We start from the raw sequence: 14,774 nt of genomic DNA, 5'->3' as shown, positions 1-14,774 counted from the left end.
TCCTATGGGCCAATCTGACGCCTAAAGTCCTTGGTATCATGACCGCTACTCAGTCCTAACCTCCTTTCACAGGGAGGTTGACCCTGGGCCTGCTTTTGCTGCTCAATGATGACCTCTGGCTAGACCACAGCATCAAAGACTAAAAGGGGTGTGGATATCATTAAGTCCAATAGCAGAGATGAGGGAACCGAGGCTTCCAAAGATCAAGCCCCTACCTCCTGCCCTCTGCCTCCTGAAAGGCAGAGTGTGAATGCGCCACCTCAGTGGGAGTGTGCATGCTCTGGCTTTAACCTGCGTGGTCACTGGCTGTGAATCCGTCCAAACGTGAATACATTAAAATGTAATGGTTTTACTATCCTCAAAATAGAAACCAATTTCTCTCCTGACATTTTCCATCTACCGTTCTCCTTGCTGAGCGTTTTCTTAGCGTTCTGCTAGCAAAGTCTCTTGCTGAAATAACTCTGCCTGTTATACTCTCGAGGGAAGTATCATAACTGCCTGGGGTGAGCTGATTAGTATTAGCCAAAATCTGAGGCTCTTCTATAACTAGTTCTTTAAAAGGTGGGGATGGGGGAAATCTGGTATTATCCCAAGGATTTGTTAGGAACAAGTGCGCAAGACAGAAGGAATGACAAAACGGCATTTCTGTTTACAAACCCTTTGAACACTGTAAGAGCCAGCCAGTCCTCCCAGTGATGCCTGTCTCAATCTGCCTGATGACTGAGCCCTTGTATTATTTAATCAATCCAAGAAATATAAACTAGCTTCATTTCATTAGTACTTAAAATGCTATGATTAGGGCATCCAGCCGTGAATGGTTGTATTTGTGTTGTATAAAGTGGAACATATATTTTAATTGTGATTAATTCTCTCAAACTGGTTGGCTAATGTCTTTAAGTATTACTGTGAGCAAACAAACACAAAGGATGTAAAAAGAGACCTCATCAAACATAGAAGGCTATACCATCTTTGATTTCAAGACTCACATTTTCACATTTAACATCTCTCAATCTATGACAGTGCTTTTTCTTAGTAATACACAGAATAATGATATATTTTACAATAGATGACATCTTAGATTCAATAAAACACTGAACATCAGACTGCTAAGAAGAAATTACTGGGTGACTTATGATTTTGGAAAAAATAGAATGTAGCCATTTCCTTATCCTAACATTTGCATGTGGAAAATAAGAGTATACATAATGTATATGAAGTAATGAAAATTGCAAAGGTTATGCTTTCTTTGCTCCAATCCACTGAGGTCCACATTTTATTTAGTAAGACCAGATGCTCACAGACTTCTATCCTATCTTACATGTTTTACTCTATTAGAGAAATACACTGATTTGGTGACCAGTAACTTTTTCAATGACAGTTTTATTAAGAGAGAAAAGTAAAATATCAAAATTAATTTATATACATAAGAATATACAAAAAAGTGAGAACTTCCATTATAGAATTAGTAAACTCAGTAGAGTTGCTTTCTCTTTTCTCATTAAAACAAACAAACCCAAAAAAATCTGATACATTTTGAACACTAGCAATGACAGTCTGCCCTGTTAATAGCACTTCCTGTGAATAACAGGCCTAAGCCTCCGAAAGCTGACAAAGGTCATCCCGGGAATCTGAAAGATGGAAGCATCATCTCACACACTAGTAAAGTAATACTCAAAATTCTCCAAGCCAGGCTTCAGCAATACGTGAACCGTGAACTTCCTGATGTTCAAGCTGGGTTTAGAAAAAGCAGAGGAACCAGAGATCAAATTGCCGACATCCGCTGGATCATCGAAAAAGGAAGAGAATTCCAGAAAAACATCTACTTCTGCTTTATTGACTATGCCAAAGCCTTTGACTGTGTGGATCATGAGAAACTGTAGAAAATTCTTCAAGAGATGGGAATTACAGACCACCTGACCTACCTCTTGAGAACCTGTATGCAGGTCAGGAAGCAACAGTTAGAACTGGACATGGAACAACAGACTGGTTCCAAATAGGAAAAGGAGTATGTCAAGGCTGTATATTGTCACCTTGCTTATTTAACTTATATGCAGAGTACATCATGAGAAACACTGGGCTGGAAGAAGCACAAGCTGGAATCAAGATTGCTGGGAGAAATATCAATCACCTCAGATATGCAGATGACACCACCCTTATGGCAGAAAGTGAAGAGGAGCTAAAAAGCCTCTTGATGAAAGTAAAAGAGGACTGTCTTTTCACCTTGCTTATATTTTCCTTTGTTGTGCAGAAGCTTTTAATTTTAATTAGATCCCATTTGTTTATTTTTGCTTTTATTTCCAGAATTCTGGGAGGTGGATCATAGAGGATCCTGCTGTGATTTATGTCTGAGAGTGTTTTGCCTATGTTCTCCTCTAGGAGTTTTATAGTTTCTGGTCTTACATTTAGATCTTTAATCCATTTTGAGTTTATTTTTGTGTGGGGTGTTAGAAAGTGATCTAGTTTCATTCTTTTACAAGTGGTTGACCAGTTTTCCCAGCACCACTTGTTAAAGAGATTGTCTTTACTCCATTGTATATTCTTGCCTCCTTTGTCAAAGATAAGGTGGGAGAGGGGTTCATGTTTGGGAACGCCTGTAAGAATTAAAGATTTTAAAATTAAAAAAATAAAAAACTAAAAAGAAAAAAAAAAAGAAAGTAAAAGAGGAGAGTGAAAAAGTTGGCTTAAAGCTCAACATTCAGAAAACGAAGATCATGGCATCTGGTCCCATCACTTCAGGGGAAATAGATGGGGAAATAGTGGAAACAGTGTCAGACTTTATTTTTGGGGGCTCCAAAATCACTGCAGATGGTGACTGCAGCCATGAAATTAAAAGACACTTACTCCTTGGAAGGAAAGTTATGACCAACCTAGATAGCATATTCAAAAGCAGAGATATTACTTGACCAAGAAAGTTCCATCTAGTCAAGGCTATGGTTTTTCCAGTGGTCATGTATAGATGTGAGAGTTGGATGGTGAAGAAAGCTGAGCACTGAAGAATTGATGCTTTTGAACTGTGGTGTTGGAGAAGACTCTTGAGAGTCCCTTGGACTGCAAGGAGATCCAACCAGTCCATTCTGAAAGAGATCAGTCCTGGGTGTCCTTTGGAAGGAATGATACTGAAGCTGAAACTCCAGTACTTTGGCCACCTCATGCAAAAAGTTGAGTCATTGGAAAAGACTCTGATGCTGGGAGGGATTGGGGGCAGAAGGAGAAGGGGACGACAGAGGACGAGATGGCTGGATGGCATCACCAACTCAATGGACGTGAGTTTGAGTGAATTCCGGGAGCTGGTGATGGACAGGGAGGCCTAGTGTGCTGCAATTCATGGGGTCGCAAAGAGTAGGACATGACTGAGCGACTGAACTGAACTGAACTGAAGCTGTTTCTAGTTGTGCAGTGTTAACTGAAGCATAATAAAGACAATTTATAGTTAGTTGGTTTAGAGATGAGCAACAGATAGTTTCTCGTTTTACTAACAGATTTGATGGGAAACAAAGAATGGGGTTTTGAGTCTGATAAAAACTGCTGGAGGGGGACTGAATTTATTTTGTAAATATGATTTAGCATTAATGAGAACTGTCACTTATTAAGCAATTTCCATTGCCAACATTTGACCCCATCTTATTTCTGGTAAGCTTTCAAAAATAAACTATCCAACTATTTCTACATAAGAAAATCATCTGAGGGGTAAGTTCTTCCTCAAGATCTCATCACTGTTGGCTGAGAGCCAGGACTCGCATCAAGCCTACCACCTTGAAGACCCATTCTCAGTCTTAACCTGGGCCTGGAGCTACCAGATAGTAGTCAGGTATCTCTGAGGCTTCTAATCGTGACTTCGTTCTTTAACAAGTAGTCTGTGCGTCAGAAGGAGCAGTTCCCAGAGACTGGGTCAGAGATTTGACACGACGACACTGCACTCTTCACCAATGGGTTTGTGTGTGTGGTCAGACAACTGAGCTTACTCAGAAGAGATGAGCCAGTGGTCCTGCTGACATGCTGTGAGTGTAGACCAGGTAGATGCTTGAAGGGAGGGCTTGGGGGTGAAGGCCTGCTCTCAGGGCACTGTGCCTATGTCTCTCCCTCCCCACTTAAAGCTATATATATGCTCCCTCTCCACTGCAGAGCTTACTCTCAGAAGTTGGGGGAAATGTCTCTTCTTTGCAACACAGTCATAAATCTTGGCAACTGCAGACCTGAACGTAAACTCTGGGTTTGTCCTAAGAGGCCTTATGGTGCTTGTCAGACAGCTCTCCTGCAGCCCTAATGGCACAACAAAGGGTCCTGAGGTGGGTACACATGCCAAACCACACTGGGACTCCCCAGAATTAGGGCAGAATCAGAGTGCCCAGACAGGGGTTCAAGCCAGAGTTTCCTGAGTGTCAGTGGGTCTCATTCAGTAGGTGTATCCTGCTTAAACATAATTTGGTTTCTAAGGACTTTCCCAATTCAGCACAGATGCAATTTTTAACAATTATTTTTGTTTTTAAAAAAAAAAGTCATCTCATTAACATAGCAAAGATACCCTTATGGCTCTCAGTTCCGTTCAATTCAGTCAGTCAGTTGTGTCCGACTCTTTGCAACTCCATGAACTGCAGCACACCAGGCCTCCCTGTCCATCAACTCCTGGAGTTTACCCAAACCCATGTTCATTGAGTCAGTGATGTCATCCAATCATCTTATCCTCTGTTGTCCCCTTCTCCTCCTGCCCTCAATCTTTCCCAACATCAGGGTCTTTTCCAATGAGTCAGCTCTTCACATCAGGTGGAAGTATTGGAGTTTCAGCTACAACATGAGTCCTTCCAATGAACACCCAGGACTGATCTCCTTCAGAATGGACTGGTTGGATCTCCTTGCAGTCCAAGGGACTCTCAAGAGTCTTTTCCAACACCACAGTTCAAAAGCATCAATTCTTTGGCGCTCAGCCTTCTTCACAGTCCAACTCTCACATCCATACATGACTACTGGAAAAACCATAGCCTTGACTAGACGGACCTTTGTTGAAAAAGCAATGTCTCTGCTTTTTAATATGCTATCTAGGTTGGTTAAAACTTTCCTTCCAAGGAGTAAACGTCTTAATTTCATGGCTGCAATCACCATCCGCAGTGATTTTGGAGCCCCCCAAAATTAAGTCAGCCACTGTTTCCCCAGTGGCTCTCAATACCTAAGAAACTCCAAACGTTTAAGAGCTATGTGCTATGGGACTTCCCTATAAAGTGGCTAGGACTCCATGTTCCAAACACAGGGGCCCCAGTTTGATCCCTGGTCAGGGAACTAGACCCACATGCCCCAACTAAAGGATCCTGTGTACCACAACTAAGACCCAGCACAACCAAATAAATAATTCTTTTTTATAGACCTGTGTACTGGATGAAGACCAAACATATGTTTCTTATTATAAATCACCATATCACACCATCTAAAACATGCCTTTGTAAAACTTACTTTAGCTATTTGAGGACCTGATATTGACAGACTCAGTGTGAACTAATAATGGACGAAAGAGAAAAGGCAGTCAGTGAGAAGGGCAGTCAGGGCCACCCGGTGAGAGACTGAATATACAAAGAGACAACTACCAAACCGGGTATAAAAACAGAACTCTGACCCACAACTTGCAGCAATTTGCCCAGGAAACCAACCCTCTTATACTGTATACAATAATCAGCCCAGGAAGTCTCCTTGCAGGAGACTGGATTGCTATCTCTAATAATAATCCAAGAAGCCAAACAATAACTTCTATAATAACTTGCTCAAAATGACAAGGACTTGAGTAACAACTGATAGCTTCTCTAATTTGTATCCTCACTTCCAATTTAGGACCAGTCAGAGAAAGCTGAATACATACACCATAAAATACCCTGGTTTGGCTTCTCGTTAGACCACCTATGGCTTCCTCATGCAAACAGCTTCCAGTCACAGCACAACCAAGGCCTTCCCTTTTTTCCAGTATAAAGCTATCCCACTTTTCTACTTGTCTTTGAGTCTCCACTAAAATGTAAGTGACAGTGGTTGACCCCCTTGCTATATCAAAGATCTGAACAGCCTTTACTTGTTCTTTATAGTATTTTTTAATGTGAAAGTGGTATGTGCTCATTGCAAAAACACTTGGACAGTAAAGAAATTACTATCACCCATATTTTCGTCTTCAGAGACAACTTCCAATAACTTTTTGAAGCATTTCTTCCAGCAACCTACCCATTTAAACACAAGTGAATGCCAGATTCTTGTCTCTTATTGAACTGTGAGTATGGATCTTATGGAAGATCAAGGCCTTATATTTAATTCCAAATGTAAATTTCTTTGCTTGAATATTCTAGAATATAATAACCACCTGGTGTGTTCCTTTTCATTGTGATAGTACCAATCTAAATAGAACATGTAGGTGATAAGCTACATTCTAAAACATAACTAAAATGACACTGTTAATCTTATTTTTTGTTGTTGTTGTTCAGTTGCTCACTCATGTTCAACTCTTTGTGACCCTGTGGCTCTTATTTGTATGAGTGCACAAATTCAGACTCTACATTTTTGTTCAGTTCTCTTAGGCTTAAAAACATAGGAATGAGATTCTAAAGTGGATTGGTAGAGAGAGCTTTTTACTAAAGGCTGCCGCTTCAGAAAAAACAGAATGTATTATATAATAAACATTCTGGCACTGTGCATAATCCTTCACCTATGTGTTCACTCTGTGTGTTTGCACTCCCAAAGAGGCTCGAGGTGATTACTCAACTAAACATTAAATCTGATGAGGATTCTGTATTAAGAGATCATCCTCTTTGCCTTTTTATTGATCTGTACACTTTTAATACCAACTCTGACTATACATGTCTGTTACACATCAGGGTTAAAGAAAATATTCAAGTAGAAAAGATTTAGACTTGAAAAGAAGCATGAATGTGTTGGTCCAAGAAGGAAAATCACTGAGTAGGAATGCTCTGGGTGCACCTGACTCTTGTCGATGTAACAAAAGTTAGTAAAAGGCTTTAGAGCAAAGATGATTTCTAAAGCGTGCAGATGAACTACCTGAAAAGCAATAGGCAAAGAGGAAACTGTTCCTAAGAAGAGAATTAGGGTACCCAGAAGAAAATGCCAAATTCTCAACAATGCTGTAATAGCCACATGATTGTATTTCTTTTTAACTCATAAACACCTAATAGGCACAGTCTGCTTCACTTCACGACACTTTGAAGATGCAGGCTGCAGTCTGCCCGGCAGTCACTGAGCTGCCTGTCTTATTCCAGGTAGTTCTGATGGGATACGGATACCAATTTATCCACCACTCCCTGCCAAAGGAGTGGGCATATGACCCAGTCTGGTTAACCAAGGTTCTCCTTAGCTCTGTCTAAGGTTATTGATTGAAAACAGGCATGTGGCCAAAGTCAAGCCAATGAAAGAGTCTCCAAAGGACTGGTCTGTGACTGCTGAGAGTGCATCTTTGTTTCGATCTCTGAGCTCATGAGCTCAAAGGTCCATATGAGCTTAGAGCTTTTGATGGCTATCCTGTGGCTGAATGGAGAACAAAGTAAACACAGGTAAGTAGAGGGAATGGGCAGAAAATGGGAAGAAAGAACAGGGAAGAGAACTTAAAGTGAAGCCAGTTTGAACACTTGGATCCAACTGATCCAAGCCAGCACTAGCTCAGCCTGGTTTCCCAGTTACACAAGTTAATAAATGCTCCTTTGTGCTTAAAGCTAGTTTGATGCAGGTTTCTGTAACTTAGACGAAGACCTAGAAAGGCTTCTGACTCCAACTTTGTAACTGCAGATAAACTATAAGTCCCAGAGAGGTGTTGCCCAGATTGGACAATAAGGTGAGGGAAGGTCCTCATTCTCCAGTGTGTGCCAACGAACTACCAGCATACTGAAAATAACCACAGAATCACAAAACTAGAGATTCCTTTTCTACACCTCAGACATGCGATCTGCTGACCTCCCCATGAGCACTGTGAACAGTAAGAGCCTTTGTCATAGCAATGTAATTTCTGGACTCCAAAAGGACCCTGGGCTCTCAAAATGTCTCCCTTTTAAGTCTACCATAGTGTTTTATTTTCCCTTCCTGTTTCTTTTTCCTCCTTAAAGGAAAAAAAAAAAAAAAGATGGAATTTAGTTTTAGTACTGTCTCAAATTTCTGGTTTAGAGAGGATTGCCAGGTATTATACTCTCACAGGTTCTTAGGAAATTTTGTGGAATGTTTAAGAGTTACTGAAATTCATTTATATAATATTTTCATGGAGAAGGAAATGGCAACCCACTCCAGTGTTCTTGCCTGGAGAATCCCAGGGATGGAGGAGCCTGGTGGGCTGCCATCTATGGGGTCACACAGAGTTGGACATGACTGAAGTGACTTAGCTTAGCTTACTGTCTCAAAAATCCTAAGGGCAGGAGGGATAAGTGGGCCTTATAAATGTCTATACAGCAGCTGAAAAGTGAGAAATCTACATTACCCTGAGTCTCTTGGGAGCTATGTGACTTAACTTTTGTTTGTTGTTGTTCTATTTGCTTACGGGTCTTCTCATGTTTATACCCATGCCCTCCTCAGCACCAGGGTTACCCAACTTGTAGGTTCAAGCAATCCACTGTAACTACTTCAGACATTTAGATCACATGTTCTCAGATTATTTTTGTCTCAGAATCACTTTACACTCTTAAAGTGAAGTGAAAGTCCCTCAGTCATGTCCGACTCTTTGCGACTCCACAGACTATACAGTCCATGGAATTCTCCAGGCCAGAATACTGGAGTGGGTAGCCTTTCCCTTCTCCAGGGGATCTTCCCAACCCAGGGATCAAATCCAGGTCCCCTGCATTGCAGGCGGATTCTTTACCAGCTGAGCCACCAGGGAAGCCCAAGAATACTGGAGTGGGTAGCCTATCCCTTCTCCAGCAGATCTTCGCAACTCAGGAATCGAACTGGGGTCTCCTGCATTGCAAGTGGATTCTTTACCAACTGAGCTAGCTACTAAGGAAGCCCTTACACTCTTAAAAATTACTGACAAATCCAAAGATTTTTGGTTGCATGGCTTGTATCTATCATTATTTACCATGTTCAAAATTAAAACAGAAAAAGTTTAAACACTTATTTGTTAATTTATTTCAAGGTAATGATAATAAATCAATTACATGTTAATCTAAATATTTTTATAAAAAACATTTTCTATAACAAACAAAAAATAGCTTAAAGTGTAGAATTGTTTTGAATCTTTGCAAATCTCTTTAATATATGGCTTCTAGAGAATGGACAACATTTCTGCTTCCAAAATAGATGGGAAAAACAGTAATCAGATTTACCATTCTGCATCAATCATCTAAGAAATAGGAAAAAATATATAATGGCAGATTAGATGTGGAGAAACAAAAAATCAGTAAACTTGCTATCATGATTGAAACCATACAAAACGAAACACAGAGACAAAAAGCTGAAAAAAAGTGAACAGAACACCAGTGATACTTGGGAAAACTCTATTAGCCTCATATACATGCATTTGGAATCCCTAAAGCAGATGAGGGGCAGAAAACAATTTAAGAAATAACGGCCAAGATTCTATTGAAATCAAATTTGATTAAAGTAATAAGCTCATTAGATCTAAGAATCTTAATCGGTTCCAAGAACAGGAAACACAAACAAAGCCAAACCAAGTCACTTCATAAACAAACTGCTTAAAACTAGCTGTCCAAAAGCAAAGGCAAAATAAAGATGGTTTCAGACATACAAAAGCTAAAGGAATCTGTTACCAGCAGATCTACACTAAAATAAATACTAAAGGAAATCCTTCAAGGGACAGGAAATCTAGATTTACACAAAGGGATAAAACAGATCAGAACTGGTAATTATGTCAATAAATATAAATATTTCTTTTTATTGTTTAAATACATTTAAAAGACAGCCAATTATTCAAAGTAAAAACAACTACAATGTACTATGGAATTTATAACATATGGAAACAAAATGTATGACACAACAAGAATTTTCAGAGGGAAGAAATGAAAGTATATTATTATAGACTTTTTCTACTATATGTGAAGTGCTACAACACCAATTGAAAGTAGAATATGGTAAGTTTAAGATGTATATTACAAACCCTAAGGCAACCACTGAAACAAAATAGTCATAAGACAACAAAAATGATAAAAAGTATCATAAAAAATGCTCAACCCAAAAGCAGGCAGAAAAAACATAAAACAAGAAACTGATGGAACAAATAGAAAACAAATGTCAACATGGCAGACTTAAATCCAACCATATCAACACCATTTTATGTACATGGTCTAAACTTCCCAAGTAAAAGACAGAGATAGGGCTTCTCTGGTGGCTCAGTGGTAAAAGAAGCCACCTGCCAATGTAGCAGACACAGGTTTGATCCCTGATCTGGAAAGATCCCACTTGCTGTGGAGCAACTAAGCCTGTGCGCCACAACTATTGAGTCTGTGCTCTGAAGTCTGTGAACCAGAACTTCTGAGCCCTCACACTGCAACTACTGAAGCCCACACACCCTAGAACCTGTGCTCAGCAAGAGAAGCCACCACAATGAGAAGCTTGTACAACACAACTAGAAAAAAGTCCATGCAGCAACAAATACCCAACAGAGTTGAAAATAAATAAATTAAAATGTTTTTAAAAGAGAGATTAGGAGACTGGATAATAGAGCAAGACCTAAATACATCCCGGATGCAAAAAAACTAACTTTAAAGATGAAAATACAAACTGGCTAAAAATAAAAGGATGTGATAATATATGCCATGCTAATAGTAACCAAAAGAAAGCCAAAGTGGCTATATATTAATATTAAACAAAGTAGATCTCAGAACAGAGAATATTACTAGGGATAAAGAGAGTCATTTCATAATGATAAAGAGCTCAATTTATTGTAAGTTCATAACAAGGCTAAACACATATGTACCTAATAAGAGAACATCAAATGAAGCAAAAACTGACAGAAATAAAAAGAGAACTGTTATTCTCTTGAATAATAATTATATTTGGAGGACCTCCCTAGCCGTCCAGTGGCTAAGACTCTGTGCTAGCAATGAAGAGGACCTGAGTTCAATCTCTGGTCAAAGAACTAGATCCCATATACTGCACCTGAGAGTTTGAATGCCACAACTAAAGATCCTGCATGCTATGATGACGGCACACCCGAATAAATCAATACTAAAAAAAAGTTACATTTGGAGATTTCAACACCCCTTCCTCAATCACTGATTGAGAAAGTAGAGAATTTTTAAGTAAACAGAAAACTTGAACAATACGATCAACCAATTTGACCTAATATTTATCACACACTCTAGGCTCAGCGGGTAAAGAATCTGTCTGCAATGTGGGAGACCTGGGTGCAATCCCTGGGTTGGGAAGATCCCCTGAAGAAGGGAAAGGCTGCCCACTCCAGTATTCTGGCCTGGAGAATTCCATGGACTGTACGGTCCATGGGGTCGCAAAGAGTCAGACACGACTGAGCGACTTTCACTTTTCACTACCAAATAATAGCAGAATACAAGTTCAAGTGTACATGGATTATTTAAAGGTAACATCACTGGGTAGAATCTGAAACCACATTTTACGTATTTTATGCTGCTACATTAAAATACATTGATCCATATTACACTTGGATGGATCTTTCACTCATTCATGAAAGATCTATCATCTTGCAGATCCGTGAAAGAGTCTTGGTAATATCCAAAATGCCCTGAACCACACTTTTCAATGGCAGATCTAGATTATTCAATCTTTTATCAACTGAGATGGAGGCAACTCCTGGGGCCTAGCTGACCCTAAAGGATCTGACAAAGGAAGGAAGGTAATCCTCCTGCTGATTTAAAGACTAGATTTGGTCAGTAGTTTGGATCAGTTCAATGTCTGCAACAAATTACTGTGCTTTCCTCTTTAAATATCCTCTTGAAACAAAGTACCTAAAAGACCTACTGTACCTCTGCACCACAGATGAGCACTCTGGGAAACAGAGACGGGCTAAACATCACCAACAACACCCAGCTGACATATTCTGTCTGAACATATCAACAATCTTAAAGTCCTGAGGCAGGAACAATATTACTCACAGGTGCTATCAGCAGCTAACGAGGATCAACAGGGTCTCCAGGTATGAGAAGCGCCAGGAAACTAATAAATAAAAAAAACAATGGTACATTATTTAGGGCACAAAATTTTCAGTTGTCAACAGAACAAACACATTTCTTCTAGCCTCTGAAATCATGAATCCACTGGCAATGTTTTCAACACTGTCTAAATGTTTCTGATAATGAAGACCAACATTTTAATAATCAATCACAATTCTGGTTCCCCAAGAGTAACTGGTAATAGTGGGCAGAGTTAAAAAATCCTCTTCTCAGAATCTCTGGGAGTGGAACAAATACATCAGTTTTCTTAAGGGTCCAGGTCATTCTAATAGTCAGCCCAGCTTAAGACACTCATGAAGACACCACACTCTTAAGTAAACCTGATGGTCTGCCTCTGCTACTCCCTCTGTATCTTCCCCTCAGTGAAAAGATTATGTTCAAAGGTCTACATTAGATGTTTGGGAAGATAGAAAGACTTTGTTTCTTATAACCTACACACACAAAGATGTTACATTCTATTACGATGGCAGAATCATGTGCCTACTTAATATTTTAATAAGATGCTTAAAGAGGACAGAAAAAGTAAGTTGTAAACAGAAGGGCCAACTAAACAAAGAGTGAAGTGCAGAGGATCTGTCGCTTTCTGACAAGGTGGCATTCAGAGTTTAGTACCCTGTTGGGACTGGAGCATGGAGGGAAGGAGGAAATAGAAATCAGTCAGGGATCCCATCTCACAATTCTGGGATTCACCTATTCAAAATAAGAAAAGGCCATAGAAAATAAGAGTTTGCCACCGTGAGCTACATTTTAGGTACGGTGGAAGATCAATGGAGTAAGAAAGTTCTGTTTCCAGAGTTTTAAAATAAAGGCCTACTAATGAGATGTGATCTGATTAACTCTTTGGTCAGAGAGTAACAATGCTTTTAAGTATTTATATTAGGAAATTATAACCACAGTCAAACGGCAACCCACTCCATTATTCTTGCCTGGGTAATCCCATGGACAGAGGAACCTGGTAGGCTACAGTCCATGGGGTCGCAAAGAGTCGGACACGACTGAGTGACTTCTCTTTCACCCTCTGAGAATAAAATATTCTTAATTCTATTGCTTATTAGCAGTAGAGAGAGAAAATGTAAAGAAAAAAGTCTCAGAATGGTAAAGTTCAATGGGAACAGACCAAGTTATTTTAATTCTGTCCCATCTTTATTCAGATAGAGAGTAAATGGCTACTATAGGTCACCAAGGAAATCAGCCTAAAAGGAAAGATAAAAATCTAGGTTCCTGATACTCAGAGCAAGACCCTCCTCCTATGCCACATCTCCTGCATATTCAACTGAGATGAAAAAAATCTTCCATTGCAGATGAGAAAATATGATTTTCAGGATCACCTACTGAATGACAATGTACTCTACATGGTATCATTCTACACTGATAAGAGGAGGATTCAATGCACCAATTAAACCAGTTCCTATTTCCAAGCAGGTGAACCCCATCTGCCTGAAGTGTCTCTAAAGTTGGGATCGCCCCAGCTTCTACTAACATTCAGTGTTGAATAAGATGCTTTTTGTTTCATACTTTGCGTGTGTATGACGAACCGAAGTCCCACAATACAATCCAAGGTACTACCTGCTGCTTTAAATTCTGAGGTGAATGAAGAGCAGCTGATTAGGGACTTCACTGTAAGCCATCACATGCCTAAAGACAAATGTGACCTTCCTTTTATTTTTTTCCATTTCCATATTGAGTAGTCCAAGCACTTTCTCCCAAAGCCTGACTTTTCATCTCTTTAACAATTTAGACTTTTTTCTAGACAGCTTCAGTTTCTCTAGCTCATTTTCCAATTGGATAATTTCTTTAATTTATGGAGATCACTGAATCTTTGCTTATTACCTGAAAAGGATGCTAATAAAAAATAATAATGCTAATATTTAACAGTTATTGTGACATGACTGTATGTCAGGTACCAAACTAAACACTTTTCTTAAGTGGCAGGATTCTTTGGAATATCTGATGCTGGAAAAGACTTAAAAAAAAAGTGATGTCTTCCCCTCCACTATTCTAAGAACACAATCCCACAAATCTATTTTGAGCTGAAGTCCCTCCCCTGCAAGGGTATCATTATCTTTGGAACTTCTAAACAGAAAAGAGTAGTTCTCAAGGCTCGCAGGACGACAACTCAACCAGGCTTTGGCTCAGAAGTCTCGTGGATTCAGAGCATCTAGTGGAAAACGAGGGGGTGCGGGTTACTGGAAGAGGGGCACATCCCCAAGACCGGCTGCAGATGTGCAATGGCCCACAGCTGTGGGGCATCTGTGGAAGGAGATGGGCACTGATAGCAGAAACCCTGAAGCAGAGATGAGGACCTTGAGGCTTAGCCTGGGGTCAGGGTCACGGAGGACCTCTGTGGGGAGCATCTCTGAGCTGGCTAGAGCATACATGCCCAATAGACACAGGACACATTGGCCAGGCAGGAGCATCAGAATGGAGGAATAGCTACCACCAGAGAATAAGGACTGGGCCAGTTCTGTATTTTCCAAGTACTAGGTGAATCCCCCCTGGGATTTTGTGTCACTCTAGGGAAGAGAGGCTCTTCCAAACATATACTATATTCTCAATAATCTTTTCAGTAAGTGCTCAATGCTGGATTTAGTTTGAGGATAAATAAACTGATGTTTTATTGCACAGGAGGTTGGTGGAGCAGGACTATGCCCA

This window comes from Capra hircus, chromosome 4 (genome assembly GCF_001704415.2).
Source record: "Capra hircus breed San Clemente chromosome 4, ASM170441v1, whole genome shotgun sequence".
Taxonomy (NCBI): domain Eukaryota; kingdom Metazoa; phylum Chordata; class Mammalia; order Artiodactyla; family Bovidae; genus Capra; species Capra hircus.
Note: the sequence above shows the minus strand (reverse complement) of the source record.